This window comes from Bos javanicus, chromosome 9, assembly GCF_032452875.1.
Source record: "Bos javanicus breed banteng chromosome 9, ARS-OSU_banteng_1.0, whole genome shotgun sequence".
In the NCBI taxonomy this organism is placed as follows: Eukaryota; Metazoa; Chordata; class Mammalia; order Artiodactyla; family Bovidae; genus Bos; species Bos javanicus.
Window position 1 is genome coordinate 35,252,840 of NC_083876.1, and position 23,654 is coordinate 35,276,493.

At 38.3% G+C, this 23,654-nt stretch overlaps 1 pseudogene; it reads left to right on the top strand.

Annotated features, from left to right (window-relative positions):
* Window positions 1-797: 797 nt before the first annotated feature.
* LOC133254501 (ralBP1-associated Eps domain-containing protein 1-like) lies at window positions 798-12,384 on the top strand (annotated as a pseudogene).
* The last annotated feature ends 11,270 nt before the right edge of the window (window positions 12,385-23,654 follow it).

Consider the following 23,654-nt stretch of genomic DNA (forward strand, 5'->3'; position numbering starts at 1 on the left):
TTGGAAATGCTGCCTACTCTTTTTTATTTATCTACTCTTCCAATATCCTCTTTGATCTGTCAACTTCTCAATGACATTTTTGACTCTTCCTCCCCTCCTTAGACACTCTTTCTCCTCACCCATCTTCTTGGAGTATATTTCTTCCTTCTGGTTTAAGAATTTTTGGTCTTCTTTAATAAATCAGAGGATAGGGATGTTTTATAAATGCTTTCCCTTTTTTTCCTAGTCAAGAGATCAGCCTCCATCTATAATATTTGGAATAGGAAATAGCCTTAAACAGGAGGAGGTTTGATTAAATACAGTACATCCTACAGTTTTCAGAAACAGTTCCACCTGTGCCCATGTGAGTCTTGCTAGTCCTGGGGCCATGTGACAGCTATCAAGAATTTTTAAGCCTTCCAGTCATTAATTCCCTATCTCCTTAATGTATTTATGGATGGATGCCTATGTACCAAGCCTTGCTTTCTTTCAAATATACAGTAGCATATATAACCTTGTAGATCTATACCAGAAAATTTGAAAAATTCTTCCCTTCACCTCTAACAGTCATATTTGCTTGTGCCTGTTCATCAGAGGATTCTTGCAAGTCACCTTTTCTTTCATAAGAGAAGGCTCTAAGAATCGTAAAAGCACTCATCTTGCCATTTCTCTCATTTGAACTCAAAGAGCTTTAAATTATCTAATAATTTTCACCCTTTGAAAGCTGACTCTGAAAAATAGAAGGATTTACAATGACCGTCTGTTGCTATTTCTTTGTCCTGTACCATTAAAAATGAGGCTGTAACTCACAGGGACGCATGGATGTCCCATTTGGCACATTCATCCCCTGCAAGTCATCACTGAAGGTAGGACAGGTGCTTTCCTCAACAATTTTCAACCTGCTGTTAGTGGGCTCACAAGTTGACTTCCAAATACACCCAGAGATGAATAAAGATTTACCCTTGGTAGCATTTTCCTCATTTCTCTCAACTGAACTTAGAAATGAGTCCACAGGAAGAGAAACCTGGGTTAGTAAAATATTATGTTGTGTGCACATATCATTCTTTGCCCCCAGTGGCAATCCATTGATTTTTTAGAAAATGCAGAAAATGTATTTGTCTATTCTCACATATTCCATAAAAGAGAGCCCCAGCCAGCAAGAAGAATAAAGTCTTTGTGTTTTGCATGGTACCTTCAGATTAAGGAAGCTGGCATTTGTCCTTCCCCTTTGGGCCCTCACCTTTCAAGGCCCTTAGCCAAACTGATGCTGATGTATTGAAATAAAGCAAAGATGCTCCAATTGCTGTTGCCTTTGCTCTGAGCCAGTTTGTCAAACACTATAGGGCTGTGAAGGGAATATATATCTTCCTGATCCTTACAGTGTTGAGCTTATTTTCTGAAACGTGAGATTTGATTACTCATTTCTCCAAGTAGAATCACTGATACCATTTGTCAGAAAAGGAGTTGAGCTCTTTTCTGTTTAAAGAGCCAGGCAAGATTTTTTAAAACTATGAATTCTGCAAGGTAATAATTTTCTGGGTGGCACAGAATTTTTTTTGCTTGCTGTTGCATATATGTTGCAATCTACACTACTGGTCCATATAATCTTGCTTTTCTCAGCACTGTATTGGGGGCTAGATTAGAAAGTGTTGGCACAAGAAAGGAGAAGCAGTATTTTGGACAACACTTTTTCTACTTCTTGTCCTGTTAACAGCTATATTTTATTGGGGGTAGAGGAGACAGGTCTTAAGGTGGAATTGTTCCTTCCTTTGCAATGCATGGTTTAACATGAGAGGTATGTATATAAATGTTCTAGGCTCACTGGAATATGGTTGGTGCTTAGTGTGTGCTAGGGCCTCCAACTGACATTGTAATTATTGTCAAATAACTGTCCTTAACTGAGTGATCTGGAAATGCATGTTGGGGTTGTAGCAAAACCTCAACAGATTGGTAAACTCTTTCACCAAGAAAAATTTTTATAAACCTTTCAGTAAATTATCTCACAACCTCGCCATCTAGGTTTCATCTAGTTTCTCCCTGAATTCCTCCTAAGAGAGGAAGCTTACTACTTTCTTGAGGCAACCAATGATGCTGTTGACACATTATCAATTATTATTAGCTTCTTTCATCCATTAAGCCAAATCTGCTTCATTTTCACTTCTACTCCTGCCTCTAACCCTATGAAAATCATAAATAATGAGCTTCTCCCTCTTGCACAGTATGTTGTTTTGTGTTCAGAACAGGATTAATTATTTCTCATGTATTTGCATAGCATGTACAACCTAGATAATGCATTAGCTTAAATGATCTCATTTGACCTGCACAATGACTTTATAAAGAAGATGATATCATTATGCCAGTTTTATAGCTGAGGAAACTGAGCATTAAAGCAGTAAAATTACTTGCCCCAAACTACTCAACTCTCACATAAAACAATAGGAGCTCAAACCTCATCTTTCTGACCACTCTTTCAGCTCTATTCTCTTCATAACAATGAAGAGTTTCTGGAACCTTCATTCATGATGACAAATGGTGACAAACTATCCCCGTTTCCTAGGTGATATCCACCATGCTTATTTCCTAATGGCAAGGCTTACAAGATCAAACACTGAGGCACGGCCTGTCCAGTGCAGGATTTAGTGGGGTGATCCTCTACCCTGCCCAAACTGAGAGTGACATCATTTAGTCACTTCAAGGCCACAGTCCCTTCCTGAGCCTCCCTTCACACTGTTGACCCATGCTGAACTTATAATTAACTTAGAGTTTGCTCTCCTGAGATTACAAACAATTCATGACTTCTTTTTGCTATTGTACAATTAATTTTGAAATATTAATTTCCACCAAATACTTCATTAATTCTACCAATATGTGCAGATTTTTTAAAATTTGGTTCCATGTCCTAAGTTTATGGCACCACTGAAATGACAGACTTTTCATCTGACATCTAACAGAGCATTTTCCAGTGGATTGCAGTTGTCGCTCATATTTATTATGTATTCTCAGGAAGGGCTCAGTGAACAAGAACAAATGATGTATTTTATTTGTCAAGAACTTTCAGTACCTTATGCTGAATAGAAACTTGGGAAATTTAAGGCAATATAAGTAGCCAGTGACAGACATGGATTTTGTTCAGATCAGTCTCTCAGTCGTGTCTGACTCTTTGCGACCCCATGGACTGCAGTATGCCAGGCTTCCCTGTCCATCACCAACTCCTGGAGCTTGCCCAAACTCATGCCCATCCAGTAGGTTATGCCATTCACCATTTCCTCTGTTGTCCCCTTCTCCTTCTGCCTTCGGTCTTGCCCAGCATCAGGGTCTTTTCAAATGAGTCAGTTCTTTGCATCACGTGGCCAAAGTATTGGAGCTTCAGCTTCAGCATCAGTCTTTCCAATGAATATTCAGGACTGATTTCCTTTAACATGGACTAGTTGGATCTCCTTGCTGTCCAAGGGACTCTCAGAGTCTTCTCCAACACCACAGTTCAAAAGCATTAATTCTTCGGCACTCAGCTTTCTTTATGGTCTAACTCTCACATCCATACATGACTACTGGAAAAACAATACATTTGACTAGACAGACCTTTGTTGGCAAAGTAATGTCCTGCTTTTTAATATGCTGTTTAGGTTGGTCATAGCTTTTCTTCCAAGAAGAAAGAGTCTTCTAATTTCATGGCTGCAGTCACCATCTACAGTGATTTTGGAGCCCCCCAAAATAAAATCTCTCACTGTTTCCATTGTTTCCCCATTTATTTGCCAAGAAGTAATGGAACTAGACACCAAGATCTTAGTTTTCTGAAGGTTGAATTTAAGCCAATTTTTTACTCTCCTCTTTCACTTTCATCAAAAGCCTTCTCAGTTTCTCTTTGCTTTCTGCCATAAGGGTAGAGTCATCTGTGTATCTGAGGTTATTGATATTTCTCCCGGCAGTCTTGATTCTAGCTTGTGCTTCATCCAGTCCAGCGTTTTGCATGATGTACTCTGCATATAAGTTAAATAAGCAGAGTGACAATATAGAGCCTTGACATACTCCTTTCCCAATTCGGAACCAATCTGTTGTTCCATGTCTGGTTTTAACTGTTGCTTCTTGACCTGCATACAGATTTCTCAGGAGTCAGGTAAGGTGGTCTGGTATTCCCATCCATTTAAGAATTTTCCACAGTTTGCTGTGATCCACACAGTAAAAGGCTTTAGCATAGTCAATAAAGCAGAAGTAGATGTTTTTCTGGAACTCTCTTGCCTTTTTGGTGATCCAAAGGATGTTGGCAATTTGATTTCTGGTTTCTCTGCCTTTTCTAAGTCCAGCTTGAAGTTCTCAGTTCACTTTGAAGCCTTTGTTCACTTTGAAGCTACTGTTGAAGCCTTGCTTGGAGAATTTTCAGCATTATTTTTCTAGTTTGTGAGATAAGTGCAGTTGTGTGGTAGTTTGAACATTCTTTGACATTGCCTTTCTGTGGGATTGGAATGATATGCAGCACTCTTTAACCATATTTCTCAGGTATAGTTATTCTGCCTATCATTAGAATCACTCTTTAGATGAAAATATATAACAAGTTTTCAATAAAAAATTATAAATTATAACCAAGGCTGGGATAAGTAATAGTATATAAAAATAAATACCTTTTACTCAAAAGAACTCATTATTGGGTTCACATTGGAGTGTCAATTTGAATTATGGGAGGGAACTATGTACCTGATTTCAAAGCTAGTAAATGGTATGAAATAACTATACTATAAAGAGCAACATGTTTTAGCTGGGATGCTTTTATTATCTTTATTTCATAAATTTTGTTTTCTCTGCTTTCTTATTGAGGTCATTTTAGAAAAATGCTGCCTACTTCATCATTGAGAAGAGAAATTGGGCCTGGGGGATGAGTACCCATCTAGCATCTGGCTTACGACAGGCTCTGGGAAAGGGAGTGAGAAGGTCAGAAGGGAACTAAAGGTCATGGGAACGTCAAGACCATTTAAATAATAGCCTATCTCCTCCTGGATGATTTCTTCTTGAAAGATTTCTCTGAAACCCAGGAAGCCACAGGTTCAGCTTTGCAAAGGGAGGATGTTTTCCATGTGAAATTAAATCACAGAGATAATCTTTTCAGAAATTAGCATCACTCACGAATCATAGCCAGAATTTAGAATCGAGTCTGTGCTCATTTTTGACCCTTTTATAGTTCCTTGATTTAACTGTTTAAGGTTAGCTGTGGTGAGCACCTAACAATAATGGATACAAACCCAATCTTTCCCCCCAGCAGTGACCACCACCCGTTACCTTGGTGCAGTGCCAGGGGTCTCCTGTGTGGGTGGGTCTTCTCCAATTAGATGGGTAAAGTCTACAGAGTCTTCTCTTTTTAGTAACCTCTTTTAAAGAGCTAAATAGATGGGAAGCCTACAAGAAAAGCAAAGTATCTTGTGTAGGCTGTGAATCCTACATAGTAGGGATTTAACCTTGACAAATGTTGATGGGATTGAGCACAAATTCTGGAAACACCCAAGGGTTTGTTCAGACAGGACTGAGCGACTTCCCTTTCACTTTTCACTTTCATGCATTGGAGAAGGAAATGGCAACCCACTCCACTGTTCTTGCCTGGAGAGTCCCAGGGACAGGGGAGCCTGGTGGGCTGCCATCTCTGGGGTCACACAGAGTCAGACACAACTGAAGTGACTTAACAGTAGCAAGGGTCTGTTGGTCAATAAAACTCTTTAATGGTTTCACTGATTTTCAGGACATAAGGCTTTCCAGAACAGCAGGGGAGTACTAACTGCATGTGGAGTACAAGAGGGTGTTTCAAATCAGCAGTTGCCTAAAATTCGGAAGACTTTGCCCAATAGATGGTTTGGACACATGCCAATCCTTTCACATAGCCACACCAGAGTAGCCAGCAGACTCTAGCCCACCTCCAGATGTACCAGTGATGGCTCCATTATATTTCTTGCAGCAACTAACATCTCACAGGAAAACTTGACATTGTTAACCATGAGATGAATCATCCTAAACCTGAAATGTCATATCTCTCCAGAAAAGCTAAATACCATGTAATTCTCTACTGGATCATTCATCAATTCTTGGCCACTGTCATTGACAAATTAGATTCAAAGAACAGAAGATGTGATACCATTTTAAAACATAAAGTAACTTCTGTATCAGGAAAACTATTGCTATAGATGAGGTCATTCAGCTAGAACATTTAGGGTTTTTTTCAAAGTTTTAGCATAAATCTCATGAAAATGTGTCATACTTAGGTGGACTGTAGTAACTTTCTCTACAACTCAGCATCTCTTTCATTTAATGATATATTTTGTCAAATTTTCAGTGTCAACAATAGCTATTGTTTGCATCCAGTTAGTATATACACATTTTTAAACTGAAGATATCACGGTTGGAATAAATTATGATTGCAAAAATGAGCTGGTAAATTTCAGACTAATGAACCATTAGATCAAGCATAGGTTTTAAATAGCATTACCTCTAGCACTGTCATTTTCTCAGTAAGTAATTCGCCACAAACTGGAAATGATTATTTAGAATTATAGCATTCATTAATAGCAAAACGAGAACTTAACCAAAGTTCTCTTAATTACACATGTATAGACTTAAAACCCCAAGAGGATATGTCAGATCCCCTGGTGACATTTATATGGTAAATTAGTTTAAGATCATGAGCTTTGGAACCAGGCAATCGAGCTTTTAAACACTGATTGTACTGATTTCTAGGGCCTTCATATGGTAAATTACTTAAATTCTCAGAGGCCTAGTTTCCTCACATCTATATATTCTATAGACACAGAAATAACAGTATCACCCCTATAATGATGTTTCCTGAAGTATAGGAGAATGATTCAATAACCTAGTTTTAGATTTCTCCTTTCTCCTTACTTTTCTTTTCCTGATTTAATGAACAAACACCATTCACATTTCAAGTTAACTATCTTTCTCAGAGATAAGTTTAATATGTATTTACTCATTCATTCAACAATTATTTAATGTTCATAAAGATTATAATATGAGATGGGAAAAACGGCTTCTACAAAGATAACCAGCTCTTGAATAAAGAAAGGTCCAAATGGGGTCCAAATTTCCGCCCTGACAACAGGCAGTATGAGATCAGGGTTAAGAGTCTTAGTTTTTGGATCACACTGAGTGTGAAGCATGGTTTAGCCACTTACCATCTATAGTATCTTCAGTAATTACTCAGCTGTTCTGGATTTTAGATGTTTTGATTGCAGACTGTAAATAATGCCTACCTCATAAGGCTGTGGGAGCTTGATTATTATTACATACAAGTCAATTGTAATAAGTGCATATTTATTCTACATTACAAGTAGAATTCAGTTCAGTCACTCAGTCGTGTCCAATGCTTGGCAACCCCATGGACTGCAGCATGCCAGGCCTCCCTGTCCATCACCAACTCCCAGAGCTTGCTCAGACTCATGTCCATTGAGTCAGTGATGCCATCCAACCATCTCATCCTCTGTCATCCCCTTTTCTTCCTGCCTTCAATTTTTCCCAGCATCAGGGTCTTTTCAAATTAGTCAGTTCTTTGTGTCAGGTGGCCAAAGTATTGGAGTTTCAGCCTCAGCATCAGTCCTTCCAATGAATATTCAGGACTGATGTCCTTTAGGATGGACTGGTTGGATTTCCTTGCAGTCGAAGGGACTCTCAAGGGTCTTCTCCAACACTACAGTTCAAAAGCATGAGTTCTTTGGCGCTCAGCTTTTTTACAGTCCAACTCTCACATCCATACATGACTACTGGAAAAACCATAGCTTTGACTAGATGGACCTTTGTCGGTAAAGTGATGTCTCTGCTTTTTAATATGCTGTCTAGGTTGGTCATAGGATGACTCAAGTGCATTAAATTTATTGTGCACATTAATGGCGCTGCTGATCTGACAGGAGGTATCAGTCTGTGGCCTGGAGGTCGAGGACCCTTGCTTTATGGGATTATAATGGGACCATCTTGTGTGGACAATCACCTAGTTGCAGAGTACACTAGTCTCTATTACATGCCCTTTAAAGAATTCAGAGAGACAACATCTTTGTCTTCAAGGTGGGAGGCAGACTAGATGAATACACAGATTGCCCTATAAACCTGTCCCCCTCAAAAGTTCAAGATGTATTCATGGAATTAGGATTGAGCCTGTCACTATGAAGAAAAAGATTAAAACTCAAAGATCCTTGAAAGAGAACTTAAGAATCTTGTTAGGTAAAACTCCAAAAGCCTCTTTTAAAGCATTAAGCTGCAGAAGAGTATTCTGATAAGTGAGAAATTGGGACAACCAGAAGCACATAAGAGATTAAAATGCCAGTTACAGGAACAAATGACTTCAAAAAGGATTAAATTAAATATAAAGAGCAGAGGGATTTGTGCAGCTCAGATTGTGGGTGAAAGTTATGAAAGTTTTCTTCACCAATTTGTCAGCCTGAATGTCATTTAGACTGTTATGGTAAATTGGATACTAATAATCACTGTTTGAGCTTTTAGCTCAGATGTTCAGTTACTTCTGCATCAGTAAATACCAAGGAAGCTCTCACATTCCATTCCTTTGTTGGTCTGGAAAGAGGTTGGCAATGGGATAAACTTTCTTTAGTTGCTATTTTGTATGCTTAGTATTTACACAAAAATTGGTCAAAGATAGTACCACAAAAGCCCAAATCAAATTGAATTTTGGGAGCTACAGAGTAATAAAAAATAGTCACTCTTTGATGTAATTAATATTTATAGAGTACTTATTCTATGCTAATAGTAATTACTGGGTGACAATGGTCCATGCCTTCATTGATCTAACAGTCTAGTTTTATGGAAGCAACAACAAAGATAAATATCAGACTAAAACAATTGCAAGGACAATGATGATGAATTAAGCACATTTGAAATTGGCTTCCTCATGTGCTGAGAAGGCTTCCCTAGGGACACAATTTTCATTCTTGAATCTTCTGAAAGATGTTGTTGTTTAATCACTAAGTTCTGTCTGACTCTGCGACCCCAAGGACTATAGTCTACCGGGCTCCTCTGTCCATGAGATTTCCCAGGCAAGGATACTGGAGTGGGTTGCCATTTCCTTTCCCAGGGATCGAAACTGCATCCCCTGCATTTCCTGCATTGGAAGGTGGATTCTTTACCATTGAGCCACCTGGGAAGTCCTCTGAAAGATGAGTAGGTTTTAACTAGGAAAAAAAAAAAATGGGAAGAATTCCCCTAACAGAGGCATAATATTTGCAAAGTTTTCTTGAGTCAACTGGAAGCAAAATGAATGTGTGAAACTTAAAGGACTGAGTCAGAGAGACCAAGAGGTAGGGAGCTTGGTATAAGAAAAGGTTAGAGAATAGGTAGAGACTAGACAATGCAGGGGCCATCTTTTGAGCTCCACATGGATACTACTGGCTGATGTGGTTGTTTAAATTTGGATTTAAAGTAATTAAAACTAAGGAGAATTAAGATTTGCATTCCTCAGTTGAACTTGCTACATTTCAGGTGCTTAGTTGCCCGTTTGCAGATAGTAGACACCATATTGGAGAGTTCAGGGAACATTTCCATTATTGCAGAAAGTTCTACAGGATAGCACTGTGTTAGATTTAGCTTTACCTTAAGAGCAATGGGAAGTCACAGACAGATTTTCTTTAAAATTGAAGAGTGGAGTGATGTGACCAGAAGGCACATTTTGAAAAGAACTCGATAGCTATAGAATACAGGCAAGTTTGGCTGGGGAAAAGCAAATTGTATTTAAGTAGACAATTTAAAGGGCTTCCCTGGTGGCCCAGAGGTAAAGAATCCACCTGCAACGAAGGGGCTGCAGGAGATGCAGGTTTGATCCCTGGGTCAGGAAGATCCCCTGGAGAAGAAAGTATAAATACAGTAAAGGACCGTCCTCTGCCAAGATTTGTTGCTTCAAAGAATGAAGAGGAATCTTGTCATGCAACCTCATATTCTTCAGATTCTGAAAATCAAGGGTCTTAGAGAGGATGAGATGGCTGGATGGCATCACCAACTCGATGGACATGAGTTTGAGTGAACTCCGGGAGTTTGTGATGGACAGGGAGGCCTGGTGTGCTGTGATTCATGGGGTTGCAAAGAATGGGACATGACTGAGCGACTGAACTGAACTGAACTGAACTATGGTGTAACCCACCCCCCCCCCACCACCTGGCAGGGGACAAGTGAAAAAGGGGTCCACAAGCCATGATACTGCCCAGCCTCACGCATCTATAGATCAGCAGGAACCTGCTTCCCAGTAGTCTCACCACAGCAGTCTCCACCAACTTCTCCACACACATGGAGGAATCAATACCGTCATCCCAGTGGAGGAAAGAGTGAGAGGCCTCTTGCAGAGCCTGGGCCATTCTGGGCTCCCTTTGGTGAAGCACAATCAGGTTCTTCTGCTGGTGACGCAGTGTGGTTAGGACATTCTCCACCTCCACCTCAAGAAAACTGGGTCAGTTTTGCAGATATTCCACTAACTAGTACTCTTTTAACTATGCATCCTGCTTCTGTCTAGGACCAGACAACAATACGAACTGTAGCCTCAGCTACAACTGCCAATGAAATTCGTAGGCAATCCAGTAGTTATGACGATCCTTGGGAAATAACAGATGAACAAAGACAGTCTATGTAAATCAATTTAAAACCGTTCAGCCTGATCTAAACAGATTGATTCCTGTTTAGCTGCAGGATCTACAGCTAAAGAGTTTTTTACAAAATTGAAATTTCCTATTCAACTTTCTCATATTTGGGAACTCTCAGATTTTGATAAAGATAGAGCCTTGACACTGGTTGAGTTTTGTGCTGCATTTCATCTGGTAGTTGCTAGGAACAATGGCTATGACTTACGAGAAAAACTCCCTGAAAGCTTAATGCCCAAACTGATTGGTTTGGAAGATTCAGCAGACGTTGGGGATCAGCCAGGTGAGGTAGGTTATTCAGGCTCTCCTGCAGAGGCTCCTCCAGGCAAATCTCTGTCAATGCTGTCCCTAAACCAGACTTGGTCCCAGCTGAATCAGAGCAGCGAGCAGTGGGAGACATTTAGTGAATGCTCTTCAAGCTCACAAACTCTGACCCAATTTGATTCTAACATTGCACCAGCTGATCCTGATACTGCTATTGTTCATCCAGTTCCCATTCGTATGCTTCTAAGTCGCTTCAGTTGTGTCCGACTCTGTGTGATCCCATAGACAGCAGCCCACCAGGCTTTGCTGTCCCTGGGATTCTCCAGGCAAGAATACTGGAGTGGGTTGCCATTTCCTCCTCCAATGCATGAAAGTGAAAAGTGAAAGTGAAGTCGCTCAGTCGTGTCCGACTCTTCGCAAACCCATGGACTGCAGCCTACCAGGCTCCTCCGTCCATGGGATTTTCCAGGCAAGAGTACTGGAGTGGGGTGCCATTGTCTTCTCCATTCCATTCGTATGACTCCAAGCAAAATCCACATGCAGGAAATGGAACTTAGAAGAACTGGCAATGATCGTACTAATCCCACTAAGCCCATTGCTTGTGAAAACACCTGACCTTTCAGAAGAAAATAAGATAAATTCATCAGTGAAATTTGCTTCTGGAAATACTGTAGCAGATGGTTACAGTACTTCAGACTCTCTTACTTCAGATCCAGAACAGATTGGAAACAATATAACTCATCCAAGGTCTCATTCAGGAACCTCTCCTAAAAACACTGCACCACCACCTCCACCTCCAAGGCCTCAGCCCTCTCATTCTAGATCATCATCTTTAGGTATAAATCAGATCTTTTCCATCACAACAGAAAGCCACAGGCTGGAACTGTTGCCCAATCTCTTGCAGTGCCTCCAAGACCACAGCCCTCACAGGCTCCTTGTCCTGTTGTGCATTGCCCAGTGGATGCCAATGGCCTAATAACTCACATTGCTACCTCACCTCAGCAGATACCAGAACAACCAAATTTTGCAGATTTCAGCCAATTGGAAGTGTTTGCTGCAAATGAAGAACAGATGATGAAGCCGAGAAACATCCAGAGGTCTTGCTGTTTGAAAAAGCTTCTGATCCCGCAAGTTCTCTTTGATTTGCCAAAACAGATAGTAAAATTGAAGAAAAGACAGCTGCTAGTGCTCCTGCCAATGTCAACAAAGGCACAACACCTGTTGCTCCACCACCTAAACCTGTTTGAAGGAGATTAAAATCAGAAGATGAATTAAGGCCAGAAGTTGATGATCATGCACAGAAGACAGGTATCCTAGCTGCTGTTCCTGCATCACAACCTTCTATTCCTTGGTCTGTTGGGAAAGATAAGAAAGCTATTCAGGTTTCATTTAAACGCAATAAGGAAACCAACACAGTTTCGGCCAGACTGAACCATGAATTGCAGCAACAGTTAAAGGATGTTCTTGAGAAGAGAATTTCCCTGAAGTTCAACTGGAACAGCTTTGACCATTCTTTCACTTATAAGCCAGTTGCTGTTAACAGCAAGCATACCCATTTTTAAGTGGTTTTGGGTTCAAAGCCAATTTGGTGATCCAGACATTCAGCTCACTGCTTAATTCAGCATTAAATTTTATGATTCTGTTTTGTCCTATATATTCACCATTGTATTTAAGTATCTTTTATTTTTTTAAATTTCAACAATAAAAGGGTCAGGATGGTATTCTTCACAGAGCTAGAACAAATAATTTCACAATTTGTATGGAAATACAAAAAACCTCTAATAACCAAAGCTATCTTGAGAAAGAAGAATGGAACTGGAGGAATCAACCTACCTGACTTCAGGCTCTACTACAAAGTCACAGTTATCAAGACAGTACAGTACTGGCACAAAGACAGAAATATAGATCAATGGAACAAAATAGAAAGCCCAGAGATAAATCCACGCACATATGAACACCTTATCTTTGACAAAGGAGGCAAGAATATACAATGGATTAAAGACAATCTCTTTAACAAGTGGTGCTGGGAAAACTGGTCAACCACTTGTAAAAGAATGAAACTAGAACACTGTCTAACACCATACACAAAAATAAACTCAAGATGAATTAAAGATCTAAACGTAAGACCAGAAACTATAAAACTCTTAGAGGAGAACATAGGCAAAACACTCTCTGACATACATCACAGCAGGATCCTCTATGACCCACCTCCCAGAATATTGGAAATAAAAGCAAAAATAAACAAATGGCACCTAATTAAACTTAAAAGCTTCTGCACAACAAAGGAAACTATTAGCAAGGTGAAAAGGCAGCCTTCAGAATGGGAGAAAATAATAGCAAATGAAGCAACTGACAAACAACTAATCTCAAAAATATACAAGCAACTCCTACAGCTCAACTCCAGAAAAATAAATGACCCAATCAAAAAATGGGCCAAAGAACTAAATAGACATTTCTCCAAAGAAGACATACAGATGGCTAACAAACACATGAAAAGATGCTCAACATCACTCATTATCAGAGAAATGCAAATCAAAACCACTATGGGGTACCATTTCACGCCAGTCAGAATGGCTGCGATCCAAAAGTCTACAAATAATAAATGCTGGAGAGGGTGTGGAGAAAAGGGAACCCTCTTACACTGTTGGTGGGAATGCAAACTAGTACAGCCACTATGGAGAACAGTGTGGAGATTCCTTAAAAAACTGGAAATAGAACTGCCTTATGATCCAGCAATCCAACTGCTGGGCATACACACTGAGGAAACCAGAAGGAAAGAGACACGTGTACCCCAATGTTCATCACAGCACTGTTTATAATAGCCAGGACATGGAAGCGACCTAGATGCCCATCAGCAGATGAATGGATAAGCAAGCTGTGGTACATATACACAATGGAGTATTACTCAGCCATTAAAAAGAATACATTTGAATCAGTTCTAATGAGGTGGATGAAACTGGAGCCTATTATACAGAGTGAAGTAAGCCAGAAAGAAAAACACCAATACAGTATACTAACGCATATATATGGAATTTAGAAAGATGGTAACAATAACCCTGTGTACGAGACAGCAAAAGAGACACTGATGTATAGAACAGTCTTTTGGACTCTGTTGCAGAGGGAGGGGGTGGGAAGATTTGGGAGAATGGCATTGAAACATGTATAATATCATGTGTGAAATGAGTTGCCAGTCCAGGTTCGATGCACGATGCTGGATGCTTGGGGCTGGTGCACTGGGATGACCCAGAGGGATGGTATGGGGAGGGAGGAGGGAGGGGGGTTCAGGATGGGGAACACACGTATACCTGTGGCGGATTCATTTTGATATTTGGCAAAACTAATACAATTTGTAAAGTTTAAAAAAAAAAAAAAGTGCTACCCACTCCAGTATTCTTGCCTGGAGAACCCCATGGACAGAGGAACCTGGTGGGCTACAGTCCATAGGGTTGCAAAGAGTCAGACATGACTGAAGCGACTGAGCATGCATGCATATAGGCAATTTAAAAAAGCTATATAGGGACTTCCCTGGTGGCTAGGACTTCGAGCTCCCACTGTAGAGGGCTCATGTTAAATCCCTGGTCTGGGAACTATATCCAACATGCCACAACTAAAGATTCCACATGCAGCATCGAAGATCAAAGATCCTGTTTGCCGCAACTAAGACATGGCTCAGCCAAATAAATATATATATATTTTTAAGCTATCACCATCTTCTAAGAAAGAGGTTATAACAGATGGGAGATGCAAGAAGTGGACAGAACTGTATGATTTTAGCAGGTAAAACAGACTGGATTTAGTGATAGATTAAATTTGTGAAGCAAAGGAGAGATTTTGGTTTTCAAAGTTTCTGAATAATGGTGTTTGTTATTCATTGACAGAAGAACACTGGAAAAGGATCAAATCTATTAGAGATGGGAGTGCTTAATTTGAGGAACCTGGACAATTCAAGATGTCCGGAAGCAGCTTCCTATGAACCTCCCTTCTTCCCTTCCATACTTCTCAGCCACCCCAAAATTTGCTCCTTTTAACAGACTGTTTAGCTCAAAGAACGGTTGTATGAGATTTGTGTAATATAGTCAAATTCTGGTCATATGTGAGAACTGGACATTTCACTGACTGGAAAGGAAGACTCATACTTTGAGTGCTCTATGAGACACCAGAGATGCTACAATACACTCCCATTATTTTCTGGATATAAAGACCAAATGCTGGAGAGTTTCATCATTTGTTGGTTAATGGCAGAGACAGTTTTGCTTTTGCATACTACTTTTTCTGCTTACACCATGTTTCTTCCCCAGAGTGAGAAAAGTGTTTTCTGGTCTAAAAACTTTGGCGGTATGCAATTGTATGGGAAATATCTATGGGATTGCCTAGCCCAAAGGCAGGCGGTATAGAACTCTGCTTGATAATGAAAGAAAGATGCTGGCTAGGTTTCTTGGCACAGCTTTGAAGGTATAATTCTTCAACATTTCTTGATACTATGGCAGTATATTTTGATGGGATCTGTGAGTTGCTCAGAGAATTTCAAAGCAGTTTTAAATTTCCTTAGCCACAAAGAACTTGTCAAAGACTGCTGAATGACATGAAAATGTGAAAACAAACACTCCTGATGAATACAAAAAGCTTACCACTTTGGAACAGGTTTCAAAAGACAAAATTCAACATTTCTTGTTGAGATAATACATTTTCTGTTGCTTCATTATGTTCACTCATTCTCTTGTTTTATTTATTATGTCCGTGTATTTAGATATACTCTAAATTTCCATTGGATTCCAGTATTTGTTAATGTGACTGTAAAATACATTTTATTTACCTGAATAATTAATTCATTACAAATATAATTGAGGTGTATAAATCTTACATGACTTTTTTTTGCAAATATATTTTAAAGGGGAAAAATGTACACTCAATTTAAAGCAAACATTTTGCACTATAGAATATCTTGATTTTTATTTCATATTTTTATTGAAAACAGAATCTACATTGTATATCAAAATAAAACAAAATCTAAAGTAATTGTTTCTTTTCATTTATGTAAGTACCCAAGGCATTTAGCATTTGTTCTAAATAATTTGCTTAACAATCTGGTGACATACAAAAATGTTGCAATTTTTTAAACAATACTAAGATAAAATGTGGGCTTCCCTGGTGGCTCAGAGGTTAGAAGCGTCTGCCTCCAATGCGGGAGACCCAGGCTCAATCCCTGGGTCGGGAAGATCTCCTGCAGAAGGAAATGGTAACCCACTCCAGTACTCTTGCCTGGAGAATCCCATCGACGGAGAAGCCTGGTAGGCTACGGTCCACGGGGTTGCAAAGAGTCAGACAGGACTGAGCCACTTCACCTTCACCTTCACCTTCAAGATAAAATGTGGGAAAAGTGAGTTTGTAATATCAGATAAGAAATTAGTTGATAGAAGTTAGGAGAAGAGTTAATGGTTCCTGTTGAATATTAACCAGTTATGCATAAATCTAAAAATATATATTATAGCATCAGTACTATAAATATATATATATATAATTTCTGAATTAGTATTATTCTACAGCCATATATATTTTTAACAAGATTCTAGAGACACATGATCAGGCTCAACGTTAGTGTAATTGAAAGTGAACTCTATCCCTCATTTACTGATAAATTAGGAATCATCTCAAAATGTTTTATGTATAACAAATGCCAAGGTTAGAATTTATATTTCTGATTTAACTACTACATTTAAAGGTGATTTGAAATTTTCAGAAATTAAACTTACAAAAGACTGAGGAATATCATTTTAACCTTATTAAAATGTGAATACAGAAGTGATTGTTATTTCTAATTTAAGCCCGTTATTATTCGTAGCATGGCAGTTATTATAGATGACGAAGAAAAAGAGTCCAGTTCTTGGGGTATAGGGTAATAAATACTATGTCCTGTTACTTTCATTATATATTTTCCAATTTTGATGTAAATAAGAAAAAAAATGTAGTCATGGAAGTCACTTACTATTATATCAATTTTATACAGAGTTGACCTTGACCAAAAAAACAAGCTTTGAAAAGTAGAAATGTTCCCAGCTAAGTAATATACATTAATCATTAACATTAACTCAATTTTGAGATAAATAATAAATCTCTTCTGATTTTATAGCTAAGAGTTAATCCAGTAGAGTGGTTATCATCAACTCCAAGCCTTTTAGCGTTTTTAATTGTTCTATTCAAATGAAAAGCTTTATGCCAGCTTTTGTTACCACCCAATTAATTCTCAAAACCAATTAAGATAAAATCATACATAATAATCTCCTACTTATTACTAAGTGTATAAAATTTGCCTTCATCACTTATTTCTTTTGACCTACCATTGACAACTCCTGATTAATGGAGCTCCAATACTTTTCACTTCTCTCCTTATTAGCATTAATGGACATGTGGAAAAAGACACCCACTTCAACTTGCTAATTCAGATCGACATTGCACATTTCCTATAATTTGAATATCTCTATAATTGTTTGTCTTTGAATACCTGACTTCACATTATTTTTTTTTTAAACATCACTTCTGCTTAAGAACAACATGATACTTCACACTGTGTTGTAATTAACCTGTTGGTTGGTGATTATTCTAATTCATATAAATATTCTGAGAAAAAAACTAAATGTTAGAAATAACCTTTTTAAGTTCATAAATCAGATGTGTAAATTATATTTCTGATTAATTTTGATTTGGATAAATGACTGTGATATTTCTCAAACTCTGGATGCTGTTCTATCAATATATAATTTTAAGCACTCATTCAAGTATTTAATATCAATTAGAAACAATTTATAAAGTATATTTAATTATTGTATTCTTTCCATAAATATAATTTAGTACTATGTAAATTTAAATTTATTGCAACAATATTGTGAAATTAAGTGTTAGCGTATTTTTGCCATCTGGATTTTAAAATTATTAGTCACATCTATGTTAGGAAGTTAACAGCAGTCAAATGCATTTTTATGCTTCATCTGTATAAACAGATTCAATTAAAATATTTTAAGAAAATATATATTTAAAATAAAGCCATGAAATTAAAAGACACTTACTCCTTGGAATTACGACCAACCTAGACAGCATATTAAAAAGCAGAAACATTACTTTGCCAACAAAGGCCCATCTAGTCAAGGCTATGGTTTTTCCAGTAGTCATGTATGGATATGAGAGTTTGATTATAAAGAAAGCTGAGCACTAAAGAATTGATGCTTTCTAACTGTGGTGTTGGAGAAGACGCTTGACAGTCTCTCGGACTGCAAGGAGATCCAACCAGTCCACCCTAAAGGAGATCAGTCCTAAGTGTTCACTGGAAGGACTGATGTTGAAGCTGAAACTCCAACACTTTGGCCACCTGATGCGAAGAGCTGACTCATTGGAAAAGACCCTGATGCTGGGAAAGATTGAGGGCAGGAGAAGAAGGGAACGACAGAGGATGAGATGGTTGGATGGCATCATTGACTCAATGGACATGAGTTTGGGTAAACTCTGGGAGTTGGCGGTGCACAGGGAGGCCTGGCGTGCTGCAGTCCATGGGGTCGCAAAGAGTCAGACACGATTGAGCGACTGAACTGAAGTAAAAAATATATTGATGACTATGTGTTCATGCAAAACTCTGGGATAAACCATACATATTATTAGCTATGTGGAATTAATTTGTCTTCATAAATATATAAAATGACAATAAATTAGTGCATTTTATATCTATCTTAATAATGCTTTATTAATGGGATATTTCTGAATTTTCATTACATGTGCGTATAAGATATCCCATATATCTAGTACACGTGCCCAACAATAGTGAGAACAGTCAACTAAAGCAATGATTTCCCATTATGATTTGAACAGGGAATTTGGACATTTTTGTGAAAGAAGTAGTTTTAAGATATACTATGGGAAGATAATGAAATAAAACAAAGTTATGTCTTACCTTCAAAATATCTTCTTTGATACTATGATATTATTTATGTTTCATATGGTATAGATGTTACCATAATTTTAATATTACAGTTAGCAACACAATATTTTTGATTGAATATCAGTTTAAAAAAACTGGAATTCTTGTTCCAGCCCTCCAATTTACATGCCAGAAGTAAAGCTTGATTAGATACTAGTCTCTCAGGTCACCAATCATACAAGGATCAAAGGCCCTGGCAGCAAAATTTGTCTAAGAAATTAATCAAGGGTTGGGGGCAGGGTAAAGTCATCCAGTCTTGAGAATTAACAAGATATGCAGTTAAAGACAGAGAAGGCAATGGCACCCCACTCCAGTACTCTTGCCTGGAAAATCCCATGGACAAGAGGAGCCTGGTAGGCTGCAGTCCATTGGGTCATGAAGAGTTGGACACTTACTGAGCAACTTCACTTTCAATTTTCACTTTCATGCATTAGAGAAGGAAATGGCAACCCACTCCAGTGTTCTTGCCTGGAGAATCCCAGGGACGGGGGAGCCTGGTGGGCTGCCGTCTATGGGATCGCACAGAGTCGGACACGACTGAAGTGACTTAGCAGCAGCAGCAGCAGTTAAAGAACAAGTTGAAACAGTAGAACCTAGTAATAAAAAGTAACTTCTATTTTCTTAAAGAATTAGAAAAGGCATTTGCTTAGAAATGAATTTGGTATAGTTGAAGGAGATGAAATGAGGATGGTAGGGGAGATGTTTAAAATATAATTGTCTTTTTTGGACAATCTTATTCTCAGGTGATAAACTACTTTCTTTATGCAAATGCAAATATACATTTTTTTAAAATGTTCATTCTGTTAGACTGGTGATTTCATTTCAATTGGACAAATGAGAAGAAATAAGTCAGTTAGACTGTACTGTTTTTCACTGAAACTGCCAGCTGCCCTCAAAGTCTTGAATTGAAAAGTAGGAAGTTAAACAGCACACAAAAATTCAGGTTATTGTTTTTTTTAACACAAAATGAAGATAAAATATAAAACAGAATGTCAATGATATCAACAGATACAACAGTCATAAACCAACTTGAAACAGCTGGGAATGCATTCTGAAAAAGAAATCTGGAGCCCTAAGTTGCTAGGGAACACGATCATAACAGTGACTTTTATCTACCTGTGATTTAACTTTGATCAACTTAGAAGAGGTATCTTTTTAAAGTTAACTGTATTTGTATTTGCAGCCAATTTTTCACTTGGAAACCACTTTACCTACAAAGACATGAATATTATTCCTGAATAATATTTTTGATAAGGAAATGTCCCTTGAGGATTTGTTTCATTCAAAAAGTAAAACACACTCACATGCCTTCATTGACAGTTGTCATTTTTCAGCGAGGTAAATGAAGGAATATCCTTCATGTGGCTGCTTTCATAACTGCTTTCATAACAATAATTTCTTATCATAACTGTGATACTTTACTATTGGCTCCAGGTTACCTTCAGGAGCCTGAGAGGTCAGAACTTGAGAGATGCTGAAAAAAATCCCTCTGCTAATGTTATTTTATCCATATTACAAAATTCTGGACAGGAAAATGAAATATATTAAATGAATTTCTGACTGTATGTGAATTTTAGGTTCAAAAACTTCCATTCCCACTCATACTCAATTGGCAGACAACAGTGCCTGAGAAATGGTTGAATGTTTTTGGAAAAAGTGAACAGTTATGAGTTCAACTCCACACTTTGGGGGAGATAGCTACAGAATCCTTCATTCATTCAGTAAACCTACACTGATCTGGAAAGATCTAGATCTGCTAATCTGTGAGCTGCATGAGTGAAGATACTTGGCTAATTCACTTCTGTATTCCCCAAATTTAAACAGACCTGGTGATAAGATAAAAGGTAAGATAGAAGCAAGGATCTTACTGTAAAGGAATGGTTTGTGTGCTTAACTTAGAGACTATATTCTCTAGAAGCTAGAGAATATGGAAGGACTTTAAGTGAATATGCTGACACTCACTGTGTGAAAAATTGAATGCGAAGTGTCATTTCTAATGTAGCAATATCCATTAGGAGACACAGGCATTATTTTGGTAGAGGTAATAAGATTCTGAACAAGAGTAGCCAAAGTGAGAGTGGTGAAGAGAAGATGTATTTGAGATATATTTGGGAAAAAAAAAATGACGAGATTGGATAACCATCCTCCTTTACCCACCTCAGTCGTGTCTGACTTTTGCGACCCCATGGACTCTACAGTCCATGGAATTCTCCAGGCCAGAATACTGGAGTGGGCAGCCTATCCCTTCTCCAGGGGATCTTCCTGACCCAGGAATCGAACTGGGGTCTCCTGCATTGCAGGTGGATTCTTTACCACCTGAGATATCAGAGAAGCCCTTTGGAGAATTAGCATCCCTCTAATCTTCGTCCTTGTTTCCTCTTCTTTTAAAAATTTTATTCACACACTGATGACTCAAATTCTGTCTCTAACCTCAATCTCTCTTCTGTGCTCTAGGACTAGGACTATCTCATTCATTTACATGTTTCAAAGGCATCTCCAGGGAATCTCTATTATTCTTTTCCTGTGTCCCTTATCATAAAATGTAGCTCCATTTACCTGACTGGTTTTTGAAGCTGGAAACCAAAAGTAACTTTGAAATATCATTCTTGCTTTGTCATAGGAAATCCATTGTGTCTTCATGTTCTTCATCCCTCTTGGACTCTAGGACTCCATTGTCTTTCACCTGGATTATCACATAATATTCTTAATTCAGTTTTTTCATATCCACTCTTAGTCCACTCCCAATCCAGTCTCTATAATGTAGTTGCTATGATCTTTTCAAAATGCAATTCTGATTTGTTAGCATCTTTCAACTTGAAATTTTTAGCGGCTCCATTATTTTACAATAAACACTGGCATCCTTAATCTTTAACATTTTATGTAATGTTAAATAATCTGGCCCTTTTCAGATTACTCTCTTGCCTCTTCTAATGTCACTGTACCTTTTCTTTGTATTCCTCTGCTAAACGGGGTATATTTCTATTTCTTCAGATTATATGCCCTCTCCCTTCAGGACATTTACATAATGCTATTTCCTCCGCCTAAAATGCTCTTCTCACCTGCAACTACTTCAAACATTAATGCATTAGGTAGGTCTTCCAACAGCTTACTCCCACCCCTCTATCGAGATAGTACGTATCTCCTATAAGGACTCATAGTTACCAATATATTTTGATTCATAAAAGTTATCACAGTTAGAATTTATATATTGGTGTAATTTCCCTATTGATGTCCAGTTTTCTAACTGGGCTGAGGGCAAGATACTACGTCTGTTTTGCTTAGCAAAATATCTTTAGATTCTGGTACAATGTTTAGTGTTTAATATATTCTTTTAGTTAATGTTTGACAATTGAATGAATGGGTGAATTAATGACCAGTTAGAGGGAATAAGGTAAGCAAAAGATTTCAATATATGCCAAAATTTCCTGAAAATAGATTTTTTTCAGGCTCATCCAAACAGATGGTCTCAAGTCAAATATATATGATTAAAATTAAAAGTACTTTAAAATGAAGAATAAGCTATACTGAAATGTCAAGGACTTTTTACCCTGTCATTATTTGAGTTACGCTTTAGAAAACAATGCTAATCAAAGAATATTTTGGATTTCATCATGAAGAAAAAAAATAATACAGAACTCTGTGAGATTATATCAAAATTCAATAAATGGTTTTAAGTAATAGCTCTAAAAAGTTTTTGAAAGGTTACCACATAGAGACCAAAGAACTGATGAAATATAATACCATATAGTACACAATAAAATTGTCGGTTTTGTTGACCTTCTTAAATCCATTACTTATGGTGTACTCAGCAAATCTTGTTAAATTCTTGCTACTGAGACCTTTGTGAACAAAACTTTCTTTTGTAAATTCATTTACTAACAGCCTGCCCTGGTAGGTTAACAACGATAAAAATATTTCCTGGGAATCCAGCTTAGACTAGACTAAATTGAAAAGACTGTGACCAGAGTCCTGCTCTCTGATCAGTGACTGTAGCTGAGAAAATGAGAAGGGTCCAAAGACTAGAAAATGTGTATTGCAGCTCTTATGTTCCACACTTATGGTTGTTTCGACAGAAGCATGTTTTTCTCTTCCATATAAAGGTAGAGACGTGAAAGATCTTTGGATTGCAGACTCATAAATATCATCATATTTGGGGTGGTTGATAGCCTCATCATCCTTCCAGTGGGTTTAAATTCAACATATTCTGGGTATAAAGCTATTTAGATGCAGACATAGAGACCATACATGTGGACACAGGGGGAGGAAGGGCAGGGTGGAAAGAACTGGGAGATTAGGATTGACATATTTACACTGCTGCTGCTAAGTCGCTTCAGTCGTGTCCGACTCTGTGTGACCCCATAGACGGCAGCCCACCAGCCTCCCCCGTCCCTGGGATTCTCCAGGCAAGAACACTGGAGTGGGTTGCCATTTCCTTCTCCAAATGCATGCAAGTGAAAAGTGAAAGTGAAGTCGCTCAGTCGTGTCCGACTCTTAGCAACCCCATGGACTGCAACCTACCAGGCTCCTCCATCCATGGGATTTTCCAGGCAAGAGTACTGGAGTGGGGTGTCATTGCCTTCTCCGCATATATACACTACCATGTGTGAAATAGGTAGCTAGTGGGAACCGGCTGTATAGCACTGGGGGGGTCGGCTTGGTGCTCTGTGACGACCTAGAGGGGTGAGAAGGGGGACAGGGAGGTCCAAGAAAGAGGGGATATATGTGTACATATAGATGGCAGTTCATTGTACAGCAGAGACTAACACAACATTGTAAAGCAGCTGTCTTCAATAAAAACATTAAATATTTACATATAAAATAATTTTTTGGAC